Genomic DNA, 25279 nt, shown 5'->3' with positions numbered 1-25279 from the left:
CCTTTTCTGAGTAGTACTACTCAGAAACGGCATATTTACACAGGCACAGCTTATAATGGTGAGAGTGTTAGAGTGATGCACTTTTACATTACAGTTTAAAGCAAATAACAACGACAGTCTTCGTGTGATTCGATGTTTTCTCCTCTGAGGCTCATCGGTGTTACTGGAGTTAGTAAAGACATGAGTATGGTTTTATTTCTTTTTTATTTTTAGTGTTCATAGATTTTTGTCTTTTTCTCAATGTGCTGCTTTACAATTTAAATTTAAAACTACCCTCCTTGACTTTTTACTGATAAACTGTCTTTCTCAAAAAGAGCAAAAAAACCTCATTCAGGTTAAAGAAATATTTAAAGTGGAAAAAATACTTCGGCCCCTGTTTTTCAAAGGGGTTTAAAGGGTGGATGTTCCCATGGAAACAGGCTGTAAAATGACTGAAGGGATGTTCAAACCAAACATCCTCTAGGCTGGAGCATATCACAGCAAAACTAATACTTCACATTGATTGAGGATATGCTGTTAAAGAGATAATGATAGGACACCTTTTCTTTCAGGTTATTGTTCTTGTTACCTTTAGTTTTTATGTCCAGCATTAAAAATATGTGTTGTCATTATGATATATAACAAATAGCTTTATAAGCGTGAATTATTTGTTTTGAACAAGTCATGATGGAGTATTTTGTGGAAGATCCAAGGTGGCACCAACACTGTCAGAAATAAGGTTAGAAACATTTTGTAAGATATCAGGTAAATTTTGTATCATTAAAAAAAATCCCACTCGCCCTGTAGGCAGTTTACTAGAGACTGATGAGGTACAACAAATACTTTAGCACGGTGGAGCCAGGGTGTCATCATCCCCGCATACTGGGGGATGAACAAAAGGTGCGTTGGATGCATTGAATGGATGCGAGGAACAATGTTAGGATCAGGGGCCAAGATGAAGGCAGCACAGAGGGAAGCTAGTCATCTATCAGAGCTGCAGAATGGTGGAAGTACCACAAGCTGTCCACACAGATACCAAGCAAAGACTCACAGCTTTGGATAACCACTTGAATGTGTACAAGAGAGTTATAAGCCAGCAACCATCCAAGGTGATTAATATGTGTGAACCAGTTGAAGCTAATGCTAAGAAAATATTGTGGGGAACAATTTCTGATTTCATAGAGTGATTATAATGATTTTCCAATGGTTTCCTGGTGCCCTGCATCTTTAAGGATGACAACGAGTTCATAAACATAAAGTGCAATACAACATTTACCATAAACGTCACAGACTCTACTATTCTTAAAAGCCTCGTGTTTTTACTGAGAATAAGAAATAAATAATTTCACGGCTCTGTCTTTCTGGACTGTATCTCTGATAACATTTTTTTAAAACTACCAAAGAAGAAGAACTGCATTAGTTTCATAGATATACTACAGTTACAGCAACTTTGAAACTGAAGGTTGATCAATATATCACTTCAAATGATTTCACAGGTTTACAAAACTGTGTAGTGTTATATTTTCAGAAATAGTTTGTGTGACAGCGTAAAGAAGCAGCCGAGAGATGAAGAGATCAGTCACCCACTAATAGAAAAACTCAGGATATGTCTACATACTGAACGTAAATTAAGGGAGGTGATTTTATGCAAATGCAGCAGTCACAATATTTTATTTCCTCTAATGTGAAATTTTATTGTGCTACAGAGTCAATTAACACTTTTTTCCTGCACAAACACAAAGTTTAATCTCTGTGACTCTGTCATTATACTAACATTATACTTACCTGCCACCTATTAAGCAAGAGGATTGACAAATAGAAATAGCCAGTCATTCACAAATAACCATATACAGCACATTCACATTTACACTTACAGGTGAGCTACATCTGCTGATTTAGATCTACAGGTTCATTTGTGCATCTTGATTAAGGAAACCCGACTTCACCAGTGAAAATAATTGTTTGCTGACTTTATGACACATGTTATCAAAATTATTGGCACAGTCTAACCTGCAAAATGGACCATTATGTAGTATGTAATGTTCAACGAAAGACACAACATTGACCCAAAGTTGTTGTTTTAGTTGCTTTATTGTCTTATTTCTTCTATTTTATATCTTTTTGCATCATTGTTTTAAAATACAAACAAAATTTCATACTCAAATATTTATTTTATTTACTTAAAAGACACAAAGCTGTGCTGTAATCGTGTATCAAGATCCAGCCTCATGGTAAACAAGCTTTGTCCACCATAAGGCCATAGAGGTCTTACGTACACCAAAGGTGGCCAAAGTAACGGTATTCTTTACTTAAGTAGAAGTACAGATATCTGTGGTTTTTAACAAAATACTCCAGTAACACCTGAAGTACTGAATCTACTTCTTTACTGAAGTAAAAGAAAAAAGTACAGTCTCTGAAATGTACTCAGACTAAGAAAGGAAAAGTAACACCTCAAAGAGAAATTCTACCAGATATTTCTATGCAAAGACAACTAAACCTTTTGCTATATCAATATAATAATATAATATTATAAGTACACGAGAATACAAATGTTATTTGAATGAAATTCTAATGAATGTTTGAATCTGTTATGTAGGACACAAGTGAAAGAAATTTAATTTAACTGTATTTAGTTGTCTACAATTTGCCTTCACACCCAAACACAAACATGAGGACCAGTGTTGGTCAAGTTACTTGAAAAAAATAATCAGTAACTAATTACTTATTACTTCCCCCAAAAAGTAATCCCATTACTTTATTGATTACTTATTTTCAAAAGTAATTAGTTACTTTTTAAAAACACAATTTACAACCTGAATAGGTGATAAAGCGATAGATCTTTCAGCCCAATTCTACTTTTTCTACATAATCCATCATATAAAATGTAATCAAATGGAAAAGTCTCTTTTTAAAACTTGTTTTATTAGTTTTAATCTTTTAACTTTATGCTTCAAACAAAAATTAAATTATATGCAACATTCTCTGACTGGAAGAAATTTGTTTAACATTTAAACCTATTTTCTGCACATTCCAGCACATAAAATAAAATATTTTTTGTGTTTACACTCAGTCTTTCAAATAGATGCAAGTAAAACACAGCAGAACATAAATAAAGTCAAAGACTCAGCGGTCCTGTTGCTCTATTTTCACCTGTAAAGCAGGAGTGGAGCAGGCGGAGGTTTACCCTGGTGCAGGTGTGCTGCGGTCAGTGGAAGAATCCGCGAGTTTCTCTGTGAGTTTCCCATTACGTCGTAGCTACTCGGTGCTTGTTGGAAGTTTAGGGGTTTTTTCGCTGTAAAAAGAAGTTTTCTTCCCACGCACAGCGGACACTAATGTTTTTGTCTCTTTTTATGGAATCAAACTCAAAGTAAGGTCAGTACTTCCACGCTTTAAACGCTGCAAGCTCATACTCTCTCCGCACTGATATATGATCCATTGTTGATCTGCACACAGCTGTTGCCACGAACGTCGCACTCGCTTACGTCACTGTCATGAGACATTCTCGCAAAAGAATCACGGTTTTAGTAACGCAGTAACGCAGCGTTCCTACGGGAAAGTAACAGTAATCTAATTACCGTTTTTGCGATAGTAATCCCTTACTTTACTCGTGTGTGGGGAGACCATGGCTCGCCCCACACACGAGTGGGTGGGAATCGCATCTGTAACCGGAAGGTCGCCGGTTCGATCCCCGGGCTCTCTGTCCTGGTCGTTGTGTCCTTGGGCAAGACACTTCACCTACTGGTGATGGCCAGAGGGGCCGATGGCGCGATATGGCAGCCTCGCCTCTGTCAGTCTGCCCCAGGGCAGCTGTGGCTACAACTGTAGCTGCCTCCACCAGTGTGTGAATGTGAGAGTGAATGAATAGGCTATATAAATCTAATCCATTATCACTTGAAAAAAGTAATCGGATTACAGTAACGCGTTACTGCCCATCTCTAATGAGGACAGCCAAGAAGTGGGATTCAGCAGGTTGGGGAACCCTAAGATCAGTTGTAGTGGCTTGGTGTTGGAAACAGAATCACAACCTGTGATAATCACTAATGTGAGCACCAGTGCAGGCTGTGATCAGCTGACCTGCTGCTCTTTGTGGATTTACAGAACTGAATTCAACAAGATGTCAGCAGATGTTTCATGAGCTGTCCTGGCTGATTTCTATGTCCTACAATGACAATGACAGCCCACTCTGTGTTGTCTTTATACTACACTGTATACAGTTGGTATAAGAGTGGAATTCAGGAAATTAATCTAAGCATCATCAACTCAATGCAGATTATCTCCTATACTTAAGGTAACCTGACAGTGACCATGAACACCACAGCTGCTGTGCACCAGTCAAACACAGTTTTGCAGGCGAATCTGTTTATCCTGACAAAGTCATTTTTAGATCTGCAGTGTATCAAGTATGACTGACCTTACCTTTAGGTATAACCTGTTTCCCCGTTCCTATCTTTCTCCATCTCTGAGTGAACTTATCCCACATTCCTTTCTCTCCCTACAAATACAGCAGCTGTACCTTTAGCCAGCAACACACTGCAACACACTGCACATGAACAGTTTGTATGTTTGCTGATGTTTCTTGAATTAATAGAAATGTTACATTTGAAATTGTAAATGCTACAAACGATACAGGTGAATCGAGAGTAACGAGACTGTTATGAAAATGTAAGGAAAGTGTAGAAAGTACAGATAATTGTGTAAACTGTAGAAGTAAAAGTAGAAAATTAAATACTCTTGACTTTACTAATAAAGTATAGTACAGATACCTGAAAATTCGACCTTGGTACAGTAAAGTAGTATTTGTACTTTGTTACTTCCCACCTCTCTGATCACCACACCCCGGGAAGGCGCGCCCAAAGCGTGTCTTTGTCCTTGTCCTGTCTTTATTCCCCATCCTAACCGGTCACAGCAGATGGCCCCGCCCCTCCCTGAGCCTGGTTCTGTTGGAGGTTTCTTCCTGTTAAAAGGGAGTTTTTCCTCCCCACTGTCACCAAAGTGCTTGCTGTATAATTGTGGGGTCTTTACCTTACAATATAAAGCGCCTTGAAGTGACTGTTGTTGTGATTTACACGTGATATACTGTAAATAAAACTGAATTGAATTGTTTTCCTTGCTTGTCAAAATATTAATTTATTCTGTCCTGACACCGTTTGTCCCTAAACTCAAGCATGCTGACTAAGTAGGCTGCAAGTCATGTTGGCATGGCAGGAAAACATGGATATACACCACACACCTCCATCAACGCACATCATGAACACTCATTTCAACGTCCATTAAGGGGAAAATATTACAATCCAGCTCCAGTGCTGAACCACAGTATTAAGGCAACACAGAGTTAATGGGAGTGGCGGTAGAAACAGGCAGGTGTTATTGTCAGCCACTACCCTCCATCAGGAATCCATTTAGGTCTACTGGATCAGTGAAGGTCGTATCAGCCAGCTGAGAGGTATTATCGTCAATGTCAGTCTTTTTCCTAATAAGTCTTTTTGATGAGAGTATCAGCTAAAAATCTCTTTCAAAGTTATGCAGAGATTGTGTGGAGATAAAAGATTTCGGTGAGATGTTGTGTGTGTGTACATACACCTTTTATTGTTTGTCTGAGCTGTTTTTATGTGTGTTTAAGCTCGCTTGTTGGTTCTTATTTTACATATATGAGAGACTGAACTTGGTAGATTTAAAAAATGGTTTAATGGTATGAAAATCCTCTGGTTATTGTTTTGTTATACAAGTGCAAAATTGAATTAGTTAGAATTAGGGGGACGTGGATATCTGACCTAATTCTTTGCTCAAATGTTCTCGACAATGAAGTTTAGTGAAGCTCCTGCCTGTGTGCGCCAACACAGACATGATGAAAATATAAATGCACATATAGAAAAACTATTAAATGATTCCTCAACTTCACAGTATTTTTATCTGTTGGGTTCAATGAAAGTAATTATTTTTCGTTTGTTTGTTTTTATGCCGGGTCCCTCGTTTCGTTTTGATGTTTCTTTCAGGCTCTCACTGTTCAGCAGTAACTGGCTCTGTATGTGTTTGCCAGAGTGCTACACAGAGGGGTTGCTATGGTCTGGTCTTAGGGAACAAAGAGCCTCGGCTCTATGAAAATACCTCTTCGGCCGGAACAATTATCTTGGTCAAGCAACTGAAAATTGTGTATTATGTAACAGTTTAATGAGATGATGGACACAGAGCCAAGGAGATAAATAGATCAGAAAGCATTTAGCAGGATATGTGGACAACATGAGAGAGAGGAGTGGAGTAAACAAGTCATGCAAATGGTAAGTGTCAGACAGCAGGATCATTGGGATCTAATAAAATTCTATTTTCAGCTTGCTGTATCACTTATGACTGTGCTTTACTCTTCAATACTGATTCAGCCAAAAAAGAAAGATGATCAGATCTCATTCAAACAAAACAAAAGAAAAAACTCTGACCTTTATCATTTTGCTAAATGTTAAATTATTCACTGTTTCATCTTATTTCTTTTGGTCTTATAATTTAAAAAAGAAAGAAGGAGAAGAAAAAACTAATTCCCATCTATCCGTGCATTTGAGCTGCAGCCTGTCCAAGCTGTCACAAGCTCAGACGCGGGGTACACCCTGCACCGGGCGCCAGTGTTTTGAGGGTTAACGTAGAGAGGCGACCTTTTATGCTCACATTCACGGGCAATTTAGGATCAACAACATGCAAGTGTGTGAGGTGAAGGAAGAAGCCAGAGAGGCCACAGAGGTATGCAGAGAACATGCCAAACTTCACATAGAAAAGCTCCAGCAAACCGAGAGCTGAGGTGAGGGGACGGTGCGAACCACCACCAATAGACACGGGAATATTATAACATATCATAATTATTATTAATATTAATAGCAAAAAAGATTAAAATAATACTAAGACACAAGAACATTATGGATTTCTAAACCTAACCAAACAACTAGTGAAACTCAAAAGCAAATAAAAAGTGAAACGCAAATAATATATAGAGCCTCTACACTATATTATCAACAAATTACATTATTAATGAACATATCACTGGTTTAATATCTGAAAAAGAATGAAAAGTATTAATAGACATTTAATTAACCAAGTCAATTATGTTTTCCAACGAGAAAAGAAAAGATAAGAAAAGAAAACGTGGAACCTAATCTGAAACCAGCACACATCTGGAGTAATATAAAGTAGAAGTTTGAGCAATCACTGAAAACCTGCAGGACAACTTTTGATAAATGTGTCCAAGATCAATGTAATCTACTTTCAAGGAGATACCTTCATTCATCCAAAATGGGTGAAATACCAAATGTTGGAAAAAATAGAATAAAATATCATCACCAGCAACAACACTATGCTCACTTTTGTTGTTGATTCTGTTATTGGTGAGACTTGAATACTGTCTGTTAGACGTGTTTATGCATCTGAACAAATACAAATTCTCTGTATTTATACTAACAATGCAGTTATTAAACGACTTTTATGCAGCTCAACATTAATCAGTCGTAAAACCAGAAAATCCACAAAAGAGATTTTTTTCTGTTCCTTTTTTTTAAACTCCACTTTTGACGAACCTTTTCCTAATAAATAAATAATTATGTTTAAAAAGTTGTCGTACGTCTCAAAGAAATGTTTTCTGGTGGTTGGAAGTCATGTTTGTAGAGCTCATAAAAGCCTTATTACATTTTAAATGAGGACAAAATAATAAAATTGCGAAGAAAAAAATTGGGGCTGGATGGGTTTGTACACATAAGAGCTGCCACGATTAGTCGACTATCAAAATCATCGACGACTGATTTAATAGTCGACGCGTCGTTTGAAGCTTTGTAAGATCCAAAAGCCGCAGGAATAAGTAGCAGGATTTAAGAGTGTAATAACGGACTGAAACAGAAGATGGCAGCACTGCATGTACAAGGATGCCAGCTGCCGTTAAACCCCGAAGAAGAAGAAGCTGTGTCCCAGAATTCATAGCGCGGCCCAGCTCAGTTTCCAACAATGGCGGCAGCTAGTTAGTTTTAATGTTACTCTTATTATTCTTTCTGGGTCACAAAATAAACGTTTAACATATTTTCAGGTAAGAATGTAGCTGTGTAAACCTCAAATATCGGCTCAGTTTATCAAGACACCACATATTTTCAAAAGCGCTCCGTTTTCGGAGACGTCTGTTACCCACTAGCTTGATAGCTAACCGGGGGCTAGGCTCACTAGCGCCGTGAGAACACCGGACTCCCAGCAAACCGTTTTCAAACCCACCCCCGTCTTTCGCTACTCAGGTTAAACATGATATATGAGTCACTTAGATAACTTAAAATGTTATTGTTTGGCTTTTTGTAGTATTTTATTTTATACAAGGAGTTTATTAAACTTCACCGAAACAATCTGCAGATTTCATTAAAATTTAATAAACTGTCATCTTGTCTTTAGTTTTAGTTAGCACAGACCTTAAACACTTAAAGCTGTAAGCTAATGATAGTTATATAAGAGCAGATGCTGCTGGTGCAATAAGCTGTACGTTTCACGTCCAATGGATGATGATCTGATTAGTCGACTAATCGCAAAAATAATCGGTGACTAGTGGACTACCAAAATAATCGTTTGTGGCAGCCCTAGTATACATTCGCTTCTTGGTGGAGAAATATATATACAGTTATCTATTGACAGCTACTCGGCGTGCATGTCTTTAGGTTGATATTAGCAGACGAGGAATGCTCAATTATGAACGAAGCATCCATGTGTTTTTTACCTCTAGCATTTAGATCAGGCCGTCGCATCATAAGATCTGTTCACAGCATTAAGGTGAAAAGTGCAAAAATGAACGGGGAATGAAAAGTACACCGTGGTCATCACAAGGTCAGTATTTTATGAGGCAGTAAACAAAGTAAAAAGTGTAAAAGTTGTCTTTACAGAGATGAGCAGATAGTAGTATTGATTAAAATGACAGACGAGGCTGACTAAGGGTGTGAGGGCCGAGTGGCTCAGGTTGCTGTTTTTTGTCGTTGCGGTTATGATGTCAGTCAACTCATATTCATTCGTGAGGAGTAACAGCGGGTCAGCTCATCGCTTGAGAGTTTGACATCTGATTTAGTTCAAGTGTGAAGGACCATTCAGGTGATTAAGGCAATGACTTGGGAGAGCACACAGTAAATGTCACCTCTGCTGGGAATCAATAGCGCCTCGAGAATTCAGAGTGCATCGATAGATAGAGATGGAGGCCGCTATACCAGATATTTGCTGAGGAGTGGCGGGCAGGAAGAGGTTGAGAGAAAGGCTGTGATGGCTGTTAGAAGTGATGTGTGAGTATGTGCACATGGACTGTGTGTATGTGAGGCTAAATGCAATCAGACAGTGGAAGAAGGAAGATTGAGAGAGGCAAAGGAAAACGAAGGGAACAGACTCCTGTCAGTCTGCGTCCTTCATGCATTCTAATGTCTTTATTATCGAGAATTATTTCACCTGTTTTTTTTTTTGTGTTGATCCACAAATACAATACAAGTACTGAAAAACGGTATCTTCCAAAAACTGGACTTTATTTCACTGTCTGTGCTTTTTTTCTTTTGTTTAAGTCAGGGGTGGGGAACCCCAGGCTTCAAGGGCCGGTGTCCTGCAGGTTTTAGATCTCACCCTGGGTCAACACACCTGAATCAAATGATTAGCTCATTACCAGGCCTCTGGAGAACTTTAGGACATGTTGAGGAGGTGATTTAACCATTTAAATCATCTGTGATGGATCAAGGACACATCAAAAACCTGCCCTCGAGTTGCCCACCCCTGCTTTAAGGCATTGTTTTCTGTAAGCTGAATAGATCGAGGTACGTTAACTTTGCTTTTGTGTACAGATCTGATATTGATCCAGAATTTGAAACAGCCGTACCCATGTTAAAGAATGCTCGGCATATTTTACCACCTCCCTGCAATTATGTTGGACAGTTTACACCCAGCTAGCACCGTGACATTTCATCCAGCCACCTTCGTGTCTTACCCGTTCCACATTTCCCCTCAATCTTGCAATGTGTCTGAATCCATCAAGGTAAATGTCAGTGCACACACCTCACTATAGGTCTGGCTGACCCATTCCAGACTGGCTACACATACAGCCCGAGATGAGCCAGAAAGCCAAGCGAGAGAGAGAGAGAATCAATCAGGATGGGCCGTAGACACCTGCAGCTGGCAGGTTACCCAGGCATGGAGCACCTGAGTCATGAAACCATCTGGTTCTTGGCCCACACTGCCGAACCCTGGTCACACCTGCTGGGCCTGTAAAACAACACTGGAGCAGTAAACACACAGCCTCACCATAGACCGCGGGCAGCCAAGCAAGCAGGGACAAGAGAGAAAAACAGAAAAAGCATCTTTGCTGTTGGCTGGTTATTGTCACTGTGTGAATGCAAAATCAGGAGGGTAATAAAGGAGAAAGAAGCAGAAGGCAGAAATACAATATAACTATAAAGAAAAAGGCCAGTAGAGGCACACTAGAGGGATGGTACACAATAACAGAATACTGCTGGAAGTCTAAATGCTAAATTCACAAGCTAATTTCTCAAAGTTGATTGTGCCTTACAGTTGGTTGATAAACACTTTGATGGGAATTTGCTGTAATTAGTACATATTTAATCTACTTGCACAGAGCAACAGGTTTAATTTCTTCATGAGCAACTAGGAATAGTTCAGCAGGCACTTCCTGTCTGATGATATTCCCGTTACACAGACGTGCCCAGCTGTCCTTTACAAAAGGTAGTTTTAGCGAAAACGACCCAAATTGCAAGAATTCCCTAACATCTGGACAGCTGTGTCACATGTTATCTTCTGTTGGTCTATAAAAGCTCACATGTGTCTCAGAGAAGTTGGAAGCTGCCATTTAGGTGGAGGTATGAGAAGTGAGTACTTGGCAAGAGAAGTTAATAGTAATGAAGCAGAAATGACAGAAGAAACTGGTTGTTTGCTAAATTCATTCATTTTATAAGGAATGATAATTATAACTGCATAACGAAAAGCACGTGTGAACATGAAAACGAGAAAATTGCAAAAGATGCGTTGTGACGCAATAACTGGAGATAAAGTATCTGAGTTTCAGCAGCGGGACCACGCTTCCAAACATGCTCCTATATATGTTCCCCCAGTTCTACAAGCTGTTTGTTCTCATTTACGTGCCCCACCCTGCCTCCCCATTTCAATTCTTTAACTTCTTCACTTCTATTTCGTACACGGGGATCTGCCAGGCCCACGAGCCGCCGCCAGTCCCCTTTGAGGCCTTCCCCAAACCGCATCTCAATTCACGTTCAAGCCTTTACCACTAAAACTCTGTCAAAACTAAAATGAGGACGTGGGCCCAGCGAGTGAAACAAATTGTTGTGTGATGAAGAGATACCAGATTCTGGTTAGCATGCAAGGATTAACAAAAGACATCATCAGATTATTTATTACAGAATGGGCACAACTGGTAAACAGAAAACAGCAGCCAAGTGGTGGAGGGCTTTCGCTTTGGTGGCCTCAGAATCTCATCTCTGCTTTTCGCGGATGATGTGGTTCTGTTGGCTTCATCGGGTGAGAGCCTCCAGCTCGCACTGGAACGGTTCGCAGCAGAGTGTGAAGCAGCGGGAATGAGGATCAGCACCTCCAAATCTGAGGCCATGGTTCTCAGCCGGAAAAGGGTGGAGTGCCCACTCCGGGTCGGGGATGAGTTCCTGCCCCAAGTGGAGGAGTTCAAGTATCTCGGTGTCATGTTCAGTGATGGAAGAAGGGAGCCGGAGATCGACAGACGGATTGGGGCTGCAGCTGCAGTAATGCGGACGCTGCACCGGTCCGTCGTGGTGAAGAGGGAGCTGAGTGTAAAAGCGAAGCTCTCAATTTACCGGTCGATCTACGTCCCTACCCTCACCTATGGCCACGAGCTGTGGGTAGTGACCGAAAGAACGAGATCGCGGATACAAGCGGCAGAAATGAGCTTCCTCCGAAGGGTGGCTGGCCTCTCCCTTAGAGATAGGGTGAGAAGTTCGGCCATCCGGGAGGGGCTCAGAGTAGAGCAGCTGCTGCTCCACATCGAAAGGAGCCAGCTGAGGTGGTTCGGGCATCTGACAAGGATGCCCCCTGGGCGCCTCCTGGGTGAGGTGTTCCAGGCATGTCCCACCGGGAGGAGGCCCCGGGGCAGACCCAGCACACGCTGGAGAGATTATATCTCTCGGCTGGCCTGGGAACGCCTTGGTGTTCCCCCGGATAAGCTGGAGGAGGTGGCTGGGGAGAGGGAGGTCTGGGCCTCTTTGCTTAGGCTGCTGCCCCCGCGGCCCGGCCTCAGATAAAGCGGATGAGGATGGATGGATGGAAAAAGAGCACACCATTTTCACATGCTTTTATCAGCCACGTGCACTGACATAAATCAATTGAAATTAAATATTTAAGGAATTTACTATCAATTATTTCATCACTCTGAATATGCTGGTAATATGTAACTGTGCTATCAAAGAAGCACAGAGTTTAAAATAAATGAACACATTTGCTGCTTGTGTCCAAAGGGATTCAAACTAGGACTCGGGGAGTAAAACAAGTTGTTTAGTTTTTATTCAGCTCAGCTCACAGCTCCACGGAGCGCACAGAAGGCGTGCTTCCTCTGCACAGCATAATCTCCTGCCTCCAAAAGAGCAAAGGGGGACTGTAAATCGGCCCGGTGACTCATTAAGACTGAAGATGCTGCGACCACTGCCAGCTGGCTACCAGTGTGTGTAACGAGGACTTCTCTCACTCTACGGAAGAAATTTGACTTTGAAACTTTCAGTGGTACGTTGCATTCAAGCAGACGTGCCCTATTGCGATGCAAATCCAACATCCCCGGGGGGGTGTAGAGTTGCGTGGTAAGTGAGCTGGTGTAACCCCGACAGTATCATTTCCTCACTGTCAGTCTGCTCAAATCCCCTTTCTAGTTGGCAAGCTTGTCAATACCTCCACCTCACACACCTCTCACTTCACCGCACAGGAACAGGGAGAGAGGTGTGAAGCGAGGAGCTGAAAAACAACAAGCGCGTCAGCTGCAGGCACCAGCTGCTATCCAGCAGAATTCATTTGAATGCACTTTATTTTTTCCCTGTTTGGATTTGGCATGTCAATCTGAGCACTTTCAGCTTTACCTAGATGGCATGTTCATTCACCTTGAAAGGGTGCTTTGTGTAATAGCCTCAGTAGGTAAACTTGAAACGGATGGTTTTAAGAGTATATTACTGTCTCCTGTCTTTGTTTGTGTTTATTGTGTCTAAACAACAACCAAAGCAAAGTTTGGCCAAAACCCTGGCGCCCGTGGCAGCGACAGATGGAAACCCAATGCAACAGAAACACTGCTGAACCAAAAATGCTGCCACATCGACAGGGAGGTTACACCTCTTCGGGACCTGTCTGGAAGAGCCGATTTCAAAATGGTGATGCTATCGCAATTTGTTCTCAAAGGCTGCAAATTGCAATGCAATTCAAGTTTGAAAGCTGCTAATCAGCAGCTCGCTGCTAGATACAAAGCTATCAGAGGCAGGCGTCCGTCTGCGACGCACCGGGGTGGACAGGAAGAGATAAAGAATATAAAAGTACATGGATGCAGATTCTCAACTCCTTTGTTATCACGCCGCCCGTGTCTACAGCTTTTATTGAGCGGTTACCCTGCTCGGCTATTTAAGGTAAAGGACTAAGGCCTATGTTTGTCTCTACTTGTGGTTTATTTTCCATTATCTGTTTAACTTCCTTCTCTCTAGTTGGCCTCTATTCATTAAAAGTCACAGGGGGCTGCTGATAGCCTGCCAGGAAACACTCCTCCCTACACCCAGACCTGACCTGCACCTTCTGATTATGGATCAGGTGAAACTCAGCCTTTAATGCTTCCTGATAAAACTTCTGTTTACTCCTCTCACCTTCCTCTGTTTGATCCTTCGATTACAGAACATTCATGATTCGGTAAAAGGACTAGATGTTGCAATCCCTGATACTGCATTGCTTTAAATGGAGACCATCTTGAAGGATGGCTGTAATGAGGAAAGGCAGCCCGGAAACTTTACCAGAGGGACACATCGTTGTGTGCCTCAACTTCACAGAGTGTTTCGGTCTTTTACCAAGGCTAATCTGCCATTTTTTCCCTTTCTGATCTAGGTTATCATATTAAAACTCGGGACACATCGTCAGTAGTGGACCTTGGATTCATCGGGTGTTTCGGCCACTATCACTAGACACCCTCATCCAAGGAGGCCCTGCCAGGGCATCATCCGTGTTTTCCCCATTCTTTTACGTAACTCACATGTATGTGATTCAGACATCTTACTGATCACAACTATCTTCAACATCCCACCGAGCTTAATCAGCACCTAAAAACAACTTGTTTTGATTCTATTTCACCATCAGCACATCACCTGCCTGCATCCTCTCAGATGCAGCCATTGTACAAGATTTGCAAATCTTCCATCCATCTTCATCCGCTTTATCCGGGGCCAGGTCGCGGGGGCAGCAGCCTAAGCAAAGAGGCCCAGACCTCCCTCTCCCCAGCCACCTCCTCCAGCTTATCCGGGGGAACACCAAGGCGTTCCCAGGCCAGCTGAGAGATATAATCTCTCCAGCGTGTCCTGGGTCTTCCCCGGGGCCTCCTCCCGGTGGGACATGCCTGGAACACCTCACCCAGGAGGCGCCCAGGGGGCATCCTTGTCAGATGCCCGAACCACCTCAGCTGGCTCCTTCCGATGTGGAGCAGCAGCTGCTCTACTCTGAGCCCCTCCCGGATGGCCGAACTTCTCACCCTATCTCTAAGGGAGAGGCCAGCCACCCTTCGGAGGAAGCTCATTTCTGCCGCTTGTATCCGCGATTTGCAAATCTTATGAAGCCATATTTTATTCCCAATAGAACAAAGAAAACTACGATGATTTTGAATTCAGGGCCGTGTTTACGGCTGTGTAGCATCCTCTCTTCTTTTGGCCAGAACTGACCCGACCAATGGCAGCAACACTGACTTTTGGGAGAAGAGTTTGCACCGGTGGGAAAAACACATTACATAGTTTAGCATTTCAGCGGTGCTTAATGATTTGCTCCCTCTTGTTGTTCTTTCTGTGTTTCATGCTCAGCTGTTAACTCTTGTCCTCTTTCTTCCTTCTCTCTACGTTTGTTTCTGTGTGGTTTTGCCCAAAAGTCACTCGGGCCACACTTACTGTCACACAGAGATAGGGACAGTCTCCGTAACGCTGACAGGCAGAGCTCCCTCTATCCCTCAGCAGAGCTCGAATATGTACGCATGCTTCCATGCAGCTAAAAAGCAGCATTGCTGAAATGTTGTGGATACTTTGTCAAGTAGTGTCAGAAGGTCCCACTCGCTTCAGCTTTGTAAACACGAGGCAAACAGATGCAAAGTGACCGACTTACATGGAGTGAGCTAGAACAGCAACCAACTCGTGCAATAGGATCACACTACACGTCATGGAGGTGTCACTTTATTCTAGGCTGAGAATGGTGTTGCTCCATATAAACACAAATGAATGTGCTCTTAGAAACTAGCGATGCTTCAGTAAAAAAATCTATTGTGGGTACAGAATCACTTCACACTGATTAGGACACACACAGCAGATATGTGTGATTCTGTATGTAAGTGTTAGGAAAGCATGTCAGCGGTGCAATTTACTGTAACCTGCGTCAATCCAAACTCAAGGAGAGGCACAGTTTTCTAAAAAAAACTTCAACCCAGCAGGTTCACGCAGAGTTGAAGGATTATTTTGAGTGAAAACTGTATTTTTTGTGTGTCGTTTGACCCAACAGGGACTGAATCCAAAAAAAAGGAAAATGTAAACATGCATATTTAAAAATACAGAAATATACACACAGGAAGGATATTCTCTGATTATTGTTTGTTCATGTTTTTGTGTTTCTTTAGCCCTCAGTGATCTTGGTCCCTCAGCCTGTGTTTGTCTCCCAGTCGCTGTTCGTCTCTGTGCCTCTCCTGTGTTCCTGCGTCTCTAGTGAAGGTTTCGTTTTCATGTCCTCATTCAGTCTCTGCTTTGTGCGCTTGGTTCTCAGTCCGTCACGTTTCCAGGTCTCTGTGTCAAGTCTGCTTCTGTCTCATACTTCCGGTTTTATTTTGATAGTCCTTGTCCTATCAAACCTATCCCATGTGCTCCCGGTGTTTCCTAGTTCTCTGTTCCCAGTTTAGTTCCCTAGCTTGAGTTTCATGAGTATCAGAGCTGCCATTGTGAGTTTGCTCCCCGTGTATGAGTCCTGCGTTTGGGTCCTACGTCCTGCCCGCCACAGCAAACCTGACAGTACCTGCATCATTTCACATTATACACCAAATATTATCAGCTTTCTGGTCTTGCATCAGCCTGGCTTCATTATCAGCAGTAAATAACAGTTATGCTTTATAAAGTAGATATGGCTAAGACAGCCAATTTAAGCACGAGATTATATTCAGAGTAAAAACTGTAAATGCCCAGGAAGCTTTTTCTCTTTTTAACCCTTTATCACCCATGTTGTAATTCTGGGTGTAAAATTAACTCATTCCCATATTTCAGGGAACATTTGAATTTGGCACTAAATGGTTGAGGAGTTGCAGGACTGTGACGACTGCAGGTAAAGCTGATTCTCTGTCAGACAGCAGTACCTCGTCAATGCTTTGTGCTACCGCGATGCACCAAATATCCCTGCAAAGCTCATCTTCTCTTCTTTACAAAACTGTTTGACTTCTGTCTCCAGCACAAGTTAACAACTGTGACCATTTAAAGAACACCTGCAAAGTGGGACTGCTGCTGGCTAAAAAATATGGTTAAAATACATTCAAATGCTCTGGGATTTATACAATAACGGACAATGTGCTTTCAAAAATGTCATTTAACCCTTTAAGACCTACCATAGAACCAAGTCCGCCAGAGCTTATTTTATATTTTTACATGCTGTGGAGCCATTTTTGGGAGCATTTCAAGTTGCTATACATCAATACAACCATTATAACCCAGATTTTAATAATATGTCTGCATTAAGTGCATAGTAATTACATAAATTGCAAAAAAGTGCAATAAACTACAAACAAATCGTTTTTGTTTTTTTAACATATATTTCTAGTGAGAGAAATTTAAGAGGCTTATCCCTCAAAACTGTAAATTGCACAAAATAGTTTCCCACCACAGGAAATTTATTTTAAGTGTCTTCATAGTTTTATTTTTGAAATACACCAATTTCTATATACTGCAGGGAAAACGAAAATAAATATTATAGTGCAAATTTGCAAAAAAAACAGCACATGCATCAAAATAAACTATTTCCAGCAGTGCAATATGAGTCCTCAGCATCCCAGAAACGACACAGGAAGTCATAAAGTCAAAGATAACTTTTAAAAACACCAGTATAGGCTCATGAGGCCTTGATAGTAAAAAACTACATTTCCACGATAATGACGTCACTTCCGGTTTCGGGCAAAGCTTTATGTGGAAGGAAACCGTGACCGAGGACAAGCTGATGGCATAAGATGTAAGTACAACTCCTCCGGTTTCATATGCAAAAAAATTTATTGCGCTAGCTCACGTGGTTGCAGCACTACTGGGATTTAAAAATAGTTACGCAAAACGGAGCGTGCAGAACACCGGCTCCGACCGGCTTTAAAGGGTTACAAACATTTTCCTGATTCTTGTGATGAAACGTCAGTGAGGAAGTTCTTACCTGATTTAAGAGAATATAGAGAAACACATTATGAAGCTCAAATGTATGCGCAATCCCATTTGCTCCTGTGCACTAAAACAGAGGAATCATATTCCAGGCTCAGCTCTGATGAAGAAAAGCCCATATTATTCTCAATAAGCCAACTATATCTGTCTCCACTACCCTTTTATATATGCTGCACAGGGACTCAAGCAGGTCTATGCATTGGTGTTGACATGACAATTTTCACCCTGTGACAAACACACATATGTGACTCGACACCACGGCCGCTGTGTGCAGGAGGGGAAGAAATATTGTCTGATGTGTACAGTCTGTCTTGCTACAAACAAACTACGCATAAAATCACCATATTAACTAGTCTCTAAATATGTATTTGATATAAATTAATTTTACAATGAGTGCGCATATCAATAGCTGTAGCACAGAATGAGCGTCCGAGCTTTGATGATGTCGGGCCAGCATCATCTTTAGCCACTTTACTCTCTGCTCCTTTTCAAAAGCGCAGAGCAAAGCCAGTCCACCCAGTGCTGATTTCATCAGGAAGAGCTGGCAGGTATTGTCACTAATCTGCAGCCATTGATCTCATCCTCAAAGACAACAAGAACTGCTCTTTGTTTCTCCCTCGCTGTGTTTTTGTCTTTCAACTGCGAGTGTATAAGTGATTTGTTCCATTTGACCACACTAACCATGAAAGATCAGCGGCATGACTTTGATTCTGACTTGGGTAAGAAAGGCAACTGATCACAAGCACATCACATGACGTTAAAAAGCTTTTTATTTTATATGACTATTTATATCTTTGGCAAAACAAGAGTAAGATTTCTTTCCTCTCAGCACACAAAGTCTGGAGCTAACTGTACAGTGTTGATAACTGATGTTTGTGTGGACTGTTCATATTCTCCCCCTGTCCTGAAATTCCCCCCAAAACAAAGTATTATTCAAATTTAATGTAACTTTTTGAAAGGAAAGGGAATAATAGATGATCAGTTTGATAACTAAGAACAATCAGAAACAAAGTTCATGTAAACATGAGAGACAGACAAAAACAAGCCCCTCGTTTGACTCGGTTTTACACTGATGACTAGCTTTTGTAGCGTAGGCTCCCAGGTGTGACATTTTTAGATGACGCAGCGTTTCACAAAATGCTTTTTAAAATCTTTTTAGGCTCGAGGAGGTTGAGTAAAACCATCCCAGCCCCTCGAAGCGGTGGTAATCACCATAGCAACCAGTAATTCATCATTTCAAAGAACGCTTAATGTCCCTTTTTCAGTCTAGTAGTCATCGTGGCGTCCATAATGTCCACGATGGCGTCACAGAATATATCAAACGGCAGTGCTGCCACATCCAAGAAAGAGAAAGAAGACACGGGTTTGTAAATGATTAGACTACAATTTATGTTGTCAAAATATTTTAATAATCTGTGTGATTATGTCACCATGTCGGCAGCATTTTCCCTCCACCGTAAAAGGACACGACCGTTTCCTTTAGTATTCCCACCGGAGCCTGGTACGTGTTTACAGAGCGTGTACTCGCTGCTAAAAGGTTCAGAGGTTTTAAGTGTCCTTCATTTTCTCCTTTTTAATGAATAATCCATAAGTATTTGATTTAATGATAACTCTGAACTTTTCAGGATTTGCCTTCTGCTGATGGCAGGACTGTGCCAATAAATACGGCTAAGCGTTAATGAATGCCACAGTTCTGCAAATTGAACTCCAACAAGAGAGGGGGGAAGCTTCCACGGAGTGTCGCCCACTCATCTTCCAATTTGTCGCTGAATAAGTTGTACCAGCGCAGTATGATGAATGGAAAACCATTTAAATATTCATGTTCAGCATAATATGCTGCGTTACTTTGCCCTTTTGTCCTGATACGCACACAACAAGTATAAATCTTTCTCTATGAATTGAAGATGGTAATGTTTGCGTAATCGTACCTTGTCTGTTTCCAGAGGTCAGCGCAGAAAATTATTATTTTGTCCTTTTTTGTAATCCTTTTCTTTCTTCTGTCGCCGTGTAACGTACATGATAACCATGACGATCTCACTCTGGACGATCGTGGCTCAAGAGTTGGGAGTTCGAGCCCCGGCTTGGACAGTCTCTGTCGTTGTGTCCTTGGGCGAGACACTTCACCTGTTGCCTACTGGTGGTGGTCAGAGGGCCCGGTGGCGCCAGTGTCCGGCAGCCTCGCCTCTGTCAGTGCGCCCCAGGGTGGCTGTGGCTACAACGTAGCTGCCATCACCAGTGTGTGAATGTGTGTGTGAATGGGTGGATGACTGGATGTGTGAAGCGCTTTGGGGTCCTTAGGGACTAGAAAAGCACTTTACAAATACAGGCCATTTACTATTTGGACTTCAATTTTAAATGTTTATCTGACTGCACTCCATTAACACTAAAGTATAGTTTTGTGTCTTCAAGTTTTTAGTAAAAAACAAAGCAATAAATATAAGAGCAGTCCTCTGCCCACTTACACAGTACTAAATATTGAATATTTTAGATATGCTGCAGTGCGCTGCGTTGAAATAATTGCACCAAAGCAGTAAATGTTTCCTCAGCCCGCTCCCACCTCACTGACCTTCCCAGTGTCTCTGGCCCTGAGATGGGATGTTAATGCCGGTGTCTGGATGGCTGCCATACTGCAGCTTGTGCTCTAATGGATTGATAAAAAAGCTCTGAGCACAGAATCAATCATAATATAAACCTGAAGTGAAGCTTGTTAAACTCTGAGGAAAGTTCCTCTACTCTAATGCCCCTAATCTTCAGCAATTTGCTGTCCAACAGAAGGATTGCAGTTGTTACCTTCCTCCTGCCATGCACTCAGAGGCCACAATCATTTCAGGTGATGGACCTGAGGTGACTCTAAGGGAAATGGGGAATTTGTGCTGAGGTCTCTATGTGTCTGTGGATTTATCTTTGCGTGTCCTCATCTTTCTGCCATCTTGCCTAAACTAAGTCAGTGCGTGGGCACTGGCGAGAACACTAACCATAAAAGCAAAGGAGGTATCTGCACAGCGTCTCGGTAGTTCCTGCACAGCTCTGGTCAGAGACCTCTGATACTGTGCTTGCAATCTGCTGGAGCCACTCTTCCAGTTCGGGGGTTATAGCGCCTAATGCTATTAACACTTTTTTCCTTCAGTATTTCTGGATGTTCTGGGGCTCCTTCTTTCTGATGTTGTTCTTTCTGCCATGATCACAGCCTCTGCATCATCATTTACTCCAACCTTTTCTAGTGCCTGCAAGTATTTCCTAATATCAGCTGCTGGACAGTGCTTCTAGTAAAGGTCCCCAAGCCAGCCGACAATGCTAACCAAGCCTACCTTGGAACATGAGCGAGAGACATATATCTAAGCTTAAACTTGAACCCACCATACAAGTTCTGCAATATACTCGTGAAAAAAATCAACTAAGAATATGGACCTGACATCATATTTGCTAGCTTACATACACGTTCGAGGTCATAACTGCTTTGTTTCTTCATCCCACAGTTGCTGCAGATTTATAATGCAAATCTCCCATCCAGCCACATGCTAAAGATACTCGACAGGGTTGATATGGTGCCTGTGGGATCGGTGGATTGGTTCAGGTCATTCTCTATAAGGATTAGTGATGCCTCTTCTTCTTACGCACCCCTCTGTGGGCTGGGTTGGGTGTAGCATGTAACAAAGGGCAGTGTTACTGTAATTACATTATGTAATGTTTTTCTGCACTAAATGTAGTAATTGCATTACTAAATTATGTTTACTGCATTACAGCAGGTCTTCAGCTATCAATGCACCGGACAAGAGAAAGAAAAAACAAACTTGCTTTATTTTCTTCCTGCACGCTTCGCTACAATCAGCTGATTTGAGTCCATGTGTGAAGAGCGACATAGTAGCGCAGTACAGTGATGCAGCTTCTCAGGAGTTGGGATATGGACTTTACTCTTAGTTTGTGCAAAAGGACAAGAGTGCGATGGTGGAAACTGCACCCAGGACACAAACAACCACCTTATACCGCACAGACAGCATGCTAACAGATCGCTACCACAACCCAGCAGCCAGAACGCCCCCCTTTAAGGACACTGCAAAGTTTTGTTGGTTTTCTCTTTGCATTGTGTCGTCAGTTTTGTGTTCCTAGCAAAAATAAATCATTAAATAAAATAAGAGACATCATATGCAAGGCAGCACGGTGGCACGGTGGTTAGCACTGTTGCCGCACAGCAAGAAGGTCCTGAGTTCAATTCCACCATCAGGCCGGGGTCTTTCTGTGTGGAGTTTGCATGTTCTCCCCGTGTTTGCGTGGGTTCCCTCCGGGTACTCCGGCTTCCTCCCACCGTCCAAAGACATGCAGCTTGTGGGGATAGGTTAATTGGATAATCCAAATTGCCACTAGGTGTGAATGTGAGTGTGAATGGTTGTCTGTCCCTGTGTGTTGGCCCTGCGACAGACTGGCGACCTGTCCAGGGTGTACCCCGCCTTTCGCCCTATGACAGCTGGGATAGGCTCCAGCGCCCCCCGCGACCCTGAAAAGGATAAGCGGAAGCGAATGGATGGATGGACATCATATGCAAGTCCAAATATGATTGTAGGTGGTGTAGAAGGTTTTTATAGTTACCTGGTAATTTCAGATCATTTTATGGAGTAACAAGAAAGATTGTAACTAGTAGTGCAACACATTACCTACTCTGGTGAGTAATCACGCACTCTGCATTACTTTGAAAAAAATTAACAAGTAACCTGTTTTTCTGTTGTTGACTGGTTACCACTCAAACACACCCTTCAGAGGCATGATCGAGATTATAGATGATCATCTTATCATTGTTCAACACTTCATGTGCTTTATGAATAGAGATAAAGTACTAACAGTCTGTTTTAGTACACCTATTTAACTCTCTTAAATACTGTTAGAAAACATGCATCCATTTGAAAATGTAACGAGTGAAGAACAGCCACATGGTCATGCTGAGTTAAGACTGATGTAAGCCTTCAGTTTCAGATAGAAGGGGAAGGAAGGGGGAGGGTTAGACATTCGGGAACATTTCCATGGGTCAGACACTATTTTATTGCTCGACAATAAATCTGATTTAATATCTGTTGTGCTGCAGGTCCTGCATGGATGCGAGTCAGTACGGAGGGTGAAAGAGAAAAGAAAATGAGGAAAGGAGGCAGGCACAACTCAGTGATATAAATAAAAAGTGAAAGGAGAGGAAGCAGAATGGATATTGGGGCATTGTTATATTAAATCAGAATAATAAAGCTGTACATTCGCAAACAGCATCTAATAGAGACATCCAGGAGCCAAAGAGCCGCACTTCCCGAGCCGATGGTATGGCAGTACTCAGTGATGCTGACACAAGGACACAGCTGCAAAAGCCAGTTTTCATCAACGCAGCCATGTAACCCCGACTCGTGCCGTAAAAAGCCGCTGTGCTTCTGCGGATCCAGATGCCCAAAGTGTCGGTGTGAAATAACAAGCTACTAGTTTACTGCTGTAATGGTGTCAAACACCCTAAAGACGGCTTATCAAAGACACAGTCTGGATGCTGCCCATGCTAATCGATGCCATTCAGTTGGATAATGCTGCTTTAGACCGTATATCCCGAGCTCTGTAACCCACCGCAGGCCCATAACCTCATTGTGGTTTTCAAGACATTACGGGGAGACGTTAACAACTGCCATTACTCCTATCGCACAACACAAATACAGTATTATGTCTTAGATTATTAGCACTTTGTCCAAAGTTCAGTGCTTCATCCAACAGTTACAGTTTGTACTGTGTAGATGTTTAACATTGGGCCAAAAGCACCACTCCTCGTTACACTGACGTTGGAAGCCTAATGATTGATGGCATGCACATTTCTGTCAAACCAATTTGCTACAGAAGGCAAAATATTATTTTTTTAAAGTTACTTTGATATCCTCTAAAGTTTGCATGCAAGCAGGTTATCATTCATTCCTAGAAGTTACTTCTACAGGATTCACAAAGAAATGTGGCCGTGTTTGCTTGGAGCTGGATTTGTGTCTGATATGAGGTTCTGATCTCGGTCAATTTAAGGGTAAATGTGATGACCACAGCTACATATAAGTCACATGGGAATATGATCCCAAACTACGTCCTCACACCTCGTTTAGTTGTCCAAATAGATATGTGTATTTGTAGCCAGCTATTTTGCTGATGTCATCTCGTTTGATAAGCTTTCAGCATTTGGAGAGACTCAGTATTACTGAAGCTTTTCAAGCAGAAGCCTGATTAAGTGATTTCTTTGCTTGGTTTGGTTGTTTTTGCCCTGCAGAATGTTGCTTGGGGAATATTCTGGGTATTTTTTAGAACCTTGACTACAGCTCTGGCTGAATTTAGCAGTGAAAGAATAGAAATTATATTTAAAAGGCTGACTGTAAAGGTTTAAGTGCTGCTGTGTAATGAAATTCTGTCTGAAACAATTGCTGGAATAAGTTAGCCGTCTAACACAGGCAGTCTCCATAATTAAGCTTATGTGGATGTCGTCAAAGACGTTTAATATTCACTTACTGTCTGAATCTTTTCGAGGTCCTCTGCTTGGAACGTTATAGGAGCAGAGGCCATCCAAGTATGAGCTTTCACTCTAAAACAAACGGCGTACAGCATCGGCGCTTGATAGTGCGTGTTCCGACAGTTGCTATACATCAGGGCTGTGATCAATACTTGAAAGAAAACTTGCCCCCTGCCTCTCCTTTGTATTCCATCGTAGTGTACCACGAGCGCCTGACCACTCGTCTGCCTTTGCTCATTATGGCCACTCAGATGGATACTGTACATCTGCCAGCCCTTGTCATTATGGATAAAAATGTCACTTCCTGAGAAACCTCTCCCCCGCTTCTGTGACAGCAGAGTATCAGTGCTTGACTGCATGTCCCTTTCTCATTATGGCCGCTCATACAGAGTTACATCAGCTGGCCAGCATCCAGCTCGTCAGCTCTATTTGTGATTAAATGACACGTTGCAGATGTGAGGTCAGTGCACAGTCAGATAGCTGCCACTTGTAAATGTCTGTTAGTACACACAGGTCAATTGGTACATTGTCAAGTGTGACTCACTTGATTTACACTAGCAGTTCACTTTGTAAGGTTTATAAATTGAGACTTACAAATGGTGCCAGAGGCTTTTAAATTTGGTTAATACATCCAGAAATGAATCTTGATAGACTCGCCCGTACTAAAGAAGAGCGCCTTGAACACTGAGGGTGGGAATTTCGGTAATCTGCCAATCCATAAGGATTCGATCTATCATACTCGATTCAGTTCAAATTTGATCCTCGGTTCATTTATTCATAAGAAAAATAAGGACACTATGCTTTAAATACCTCAGCTCGCTGTGTTTGTGATGAGGGTCACAAAAAAGCTGAAAATGTATCCGGCTGTTTTGCTTTTACCAGTGATGGTTTCCTGTTACTTTGTATCACAACTGCAAAATAAAAGTATCGTTTCCTGACAAAATCTGTGGATAAAGGATTTTGGTAAAGAAAAAGAAACAGTAATTGTACTTGAGCAGGTGGTGGGGAGCAGGAGTGGTGGACGCTTCTGTTGCAAATTTTCCATTTTTAATTAAAAACAAGATGATTGCAGGAATCGTGCTAAACTTTGGGCTCCGAGGTGGTTGGGTTCAGTCATGCTGAAGGGCTGTAGTGTGTGTTAGTTCGCTCATTTCCACTGTTGGTGCTG

At 41.9% G+C, this 25279-nt stretch overlaps 1 protein-coding gene across 1 annotated transcript in view; it reads right to left on the bottom strand.

The window, feature by feature from the left end:
• The window catches only part of cdh13 (cadherin 13, H-cadherin (heart)), a 423714-nt gene that overhangs the window by 301210 nt on the left and 97225 nt on the right, over window positions 1-25279 (bottom strand). The gene's annotated exons all lie outside the window — the stretch shown is intronic.

This window comes from Rhamphochromis longiceps, linkage group LG7, assembly GCF_057381845.1.
Source record: "Rhamphochromis longiceps isolate RC_006_pf linkage group LG7, R_longiceps_female_GT1.1, whole genome shotgun sequence".
Classification (NCBI taxonomy): Eukaryota; Metazoa; Chordata; class Actinopteri; order Cichliformes; family Cichlidae; genus Rhamphochromis; species Rhamphochromis longiceps.
The sequence above is the reverse complement of the archived record's forward strand: the minus strand, read 5'-3'. Positions and strand labels throughout refer to the sequence as shown.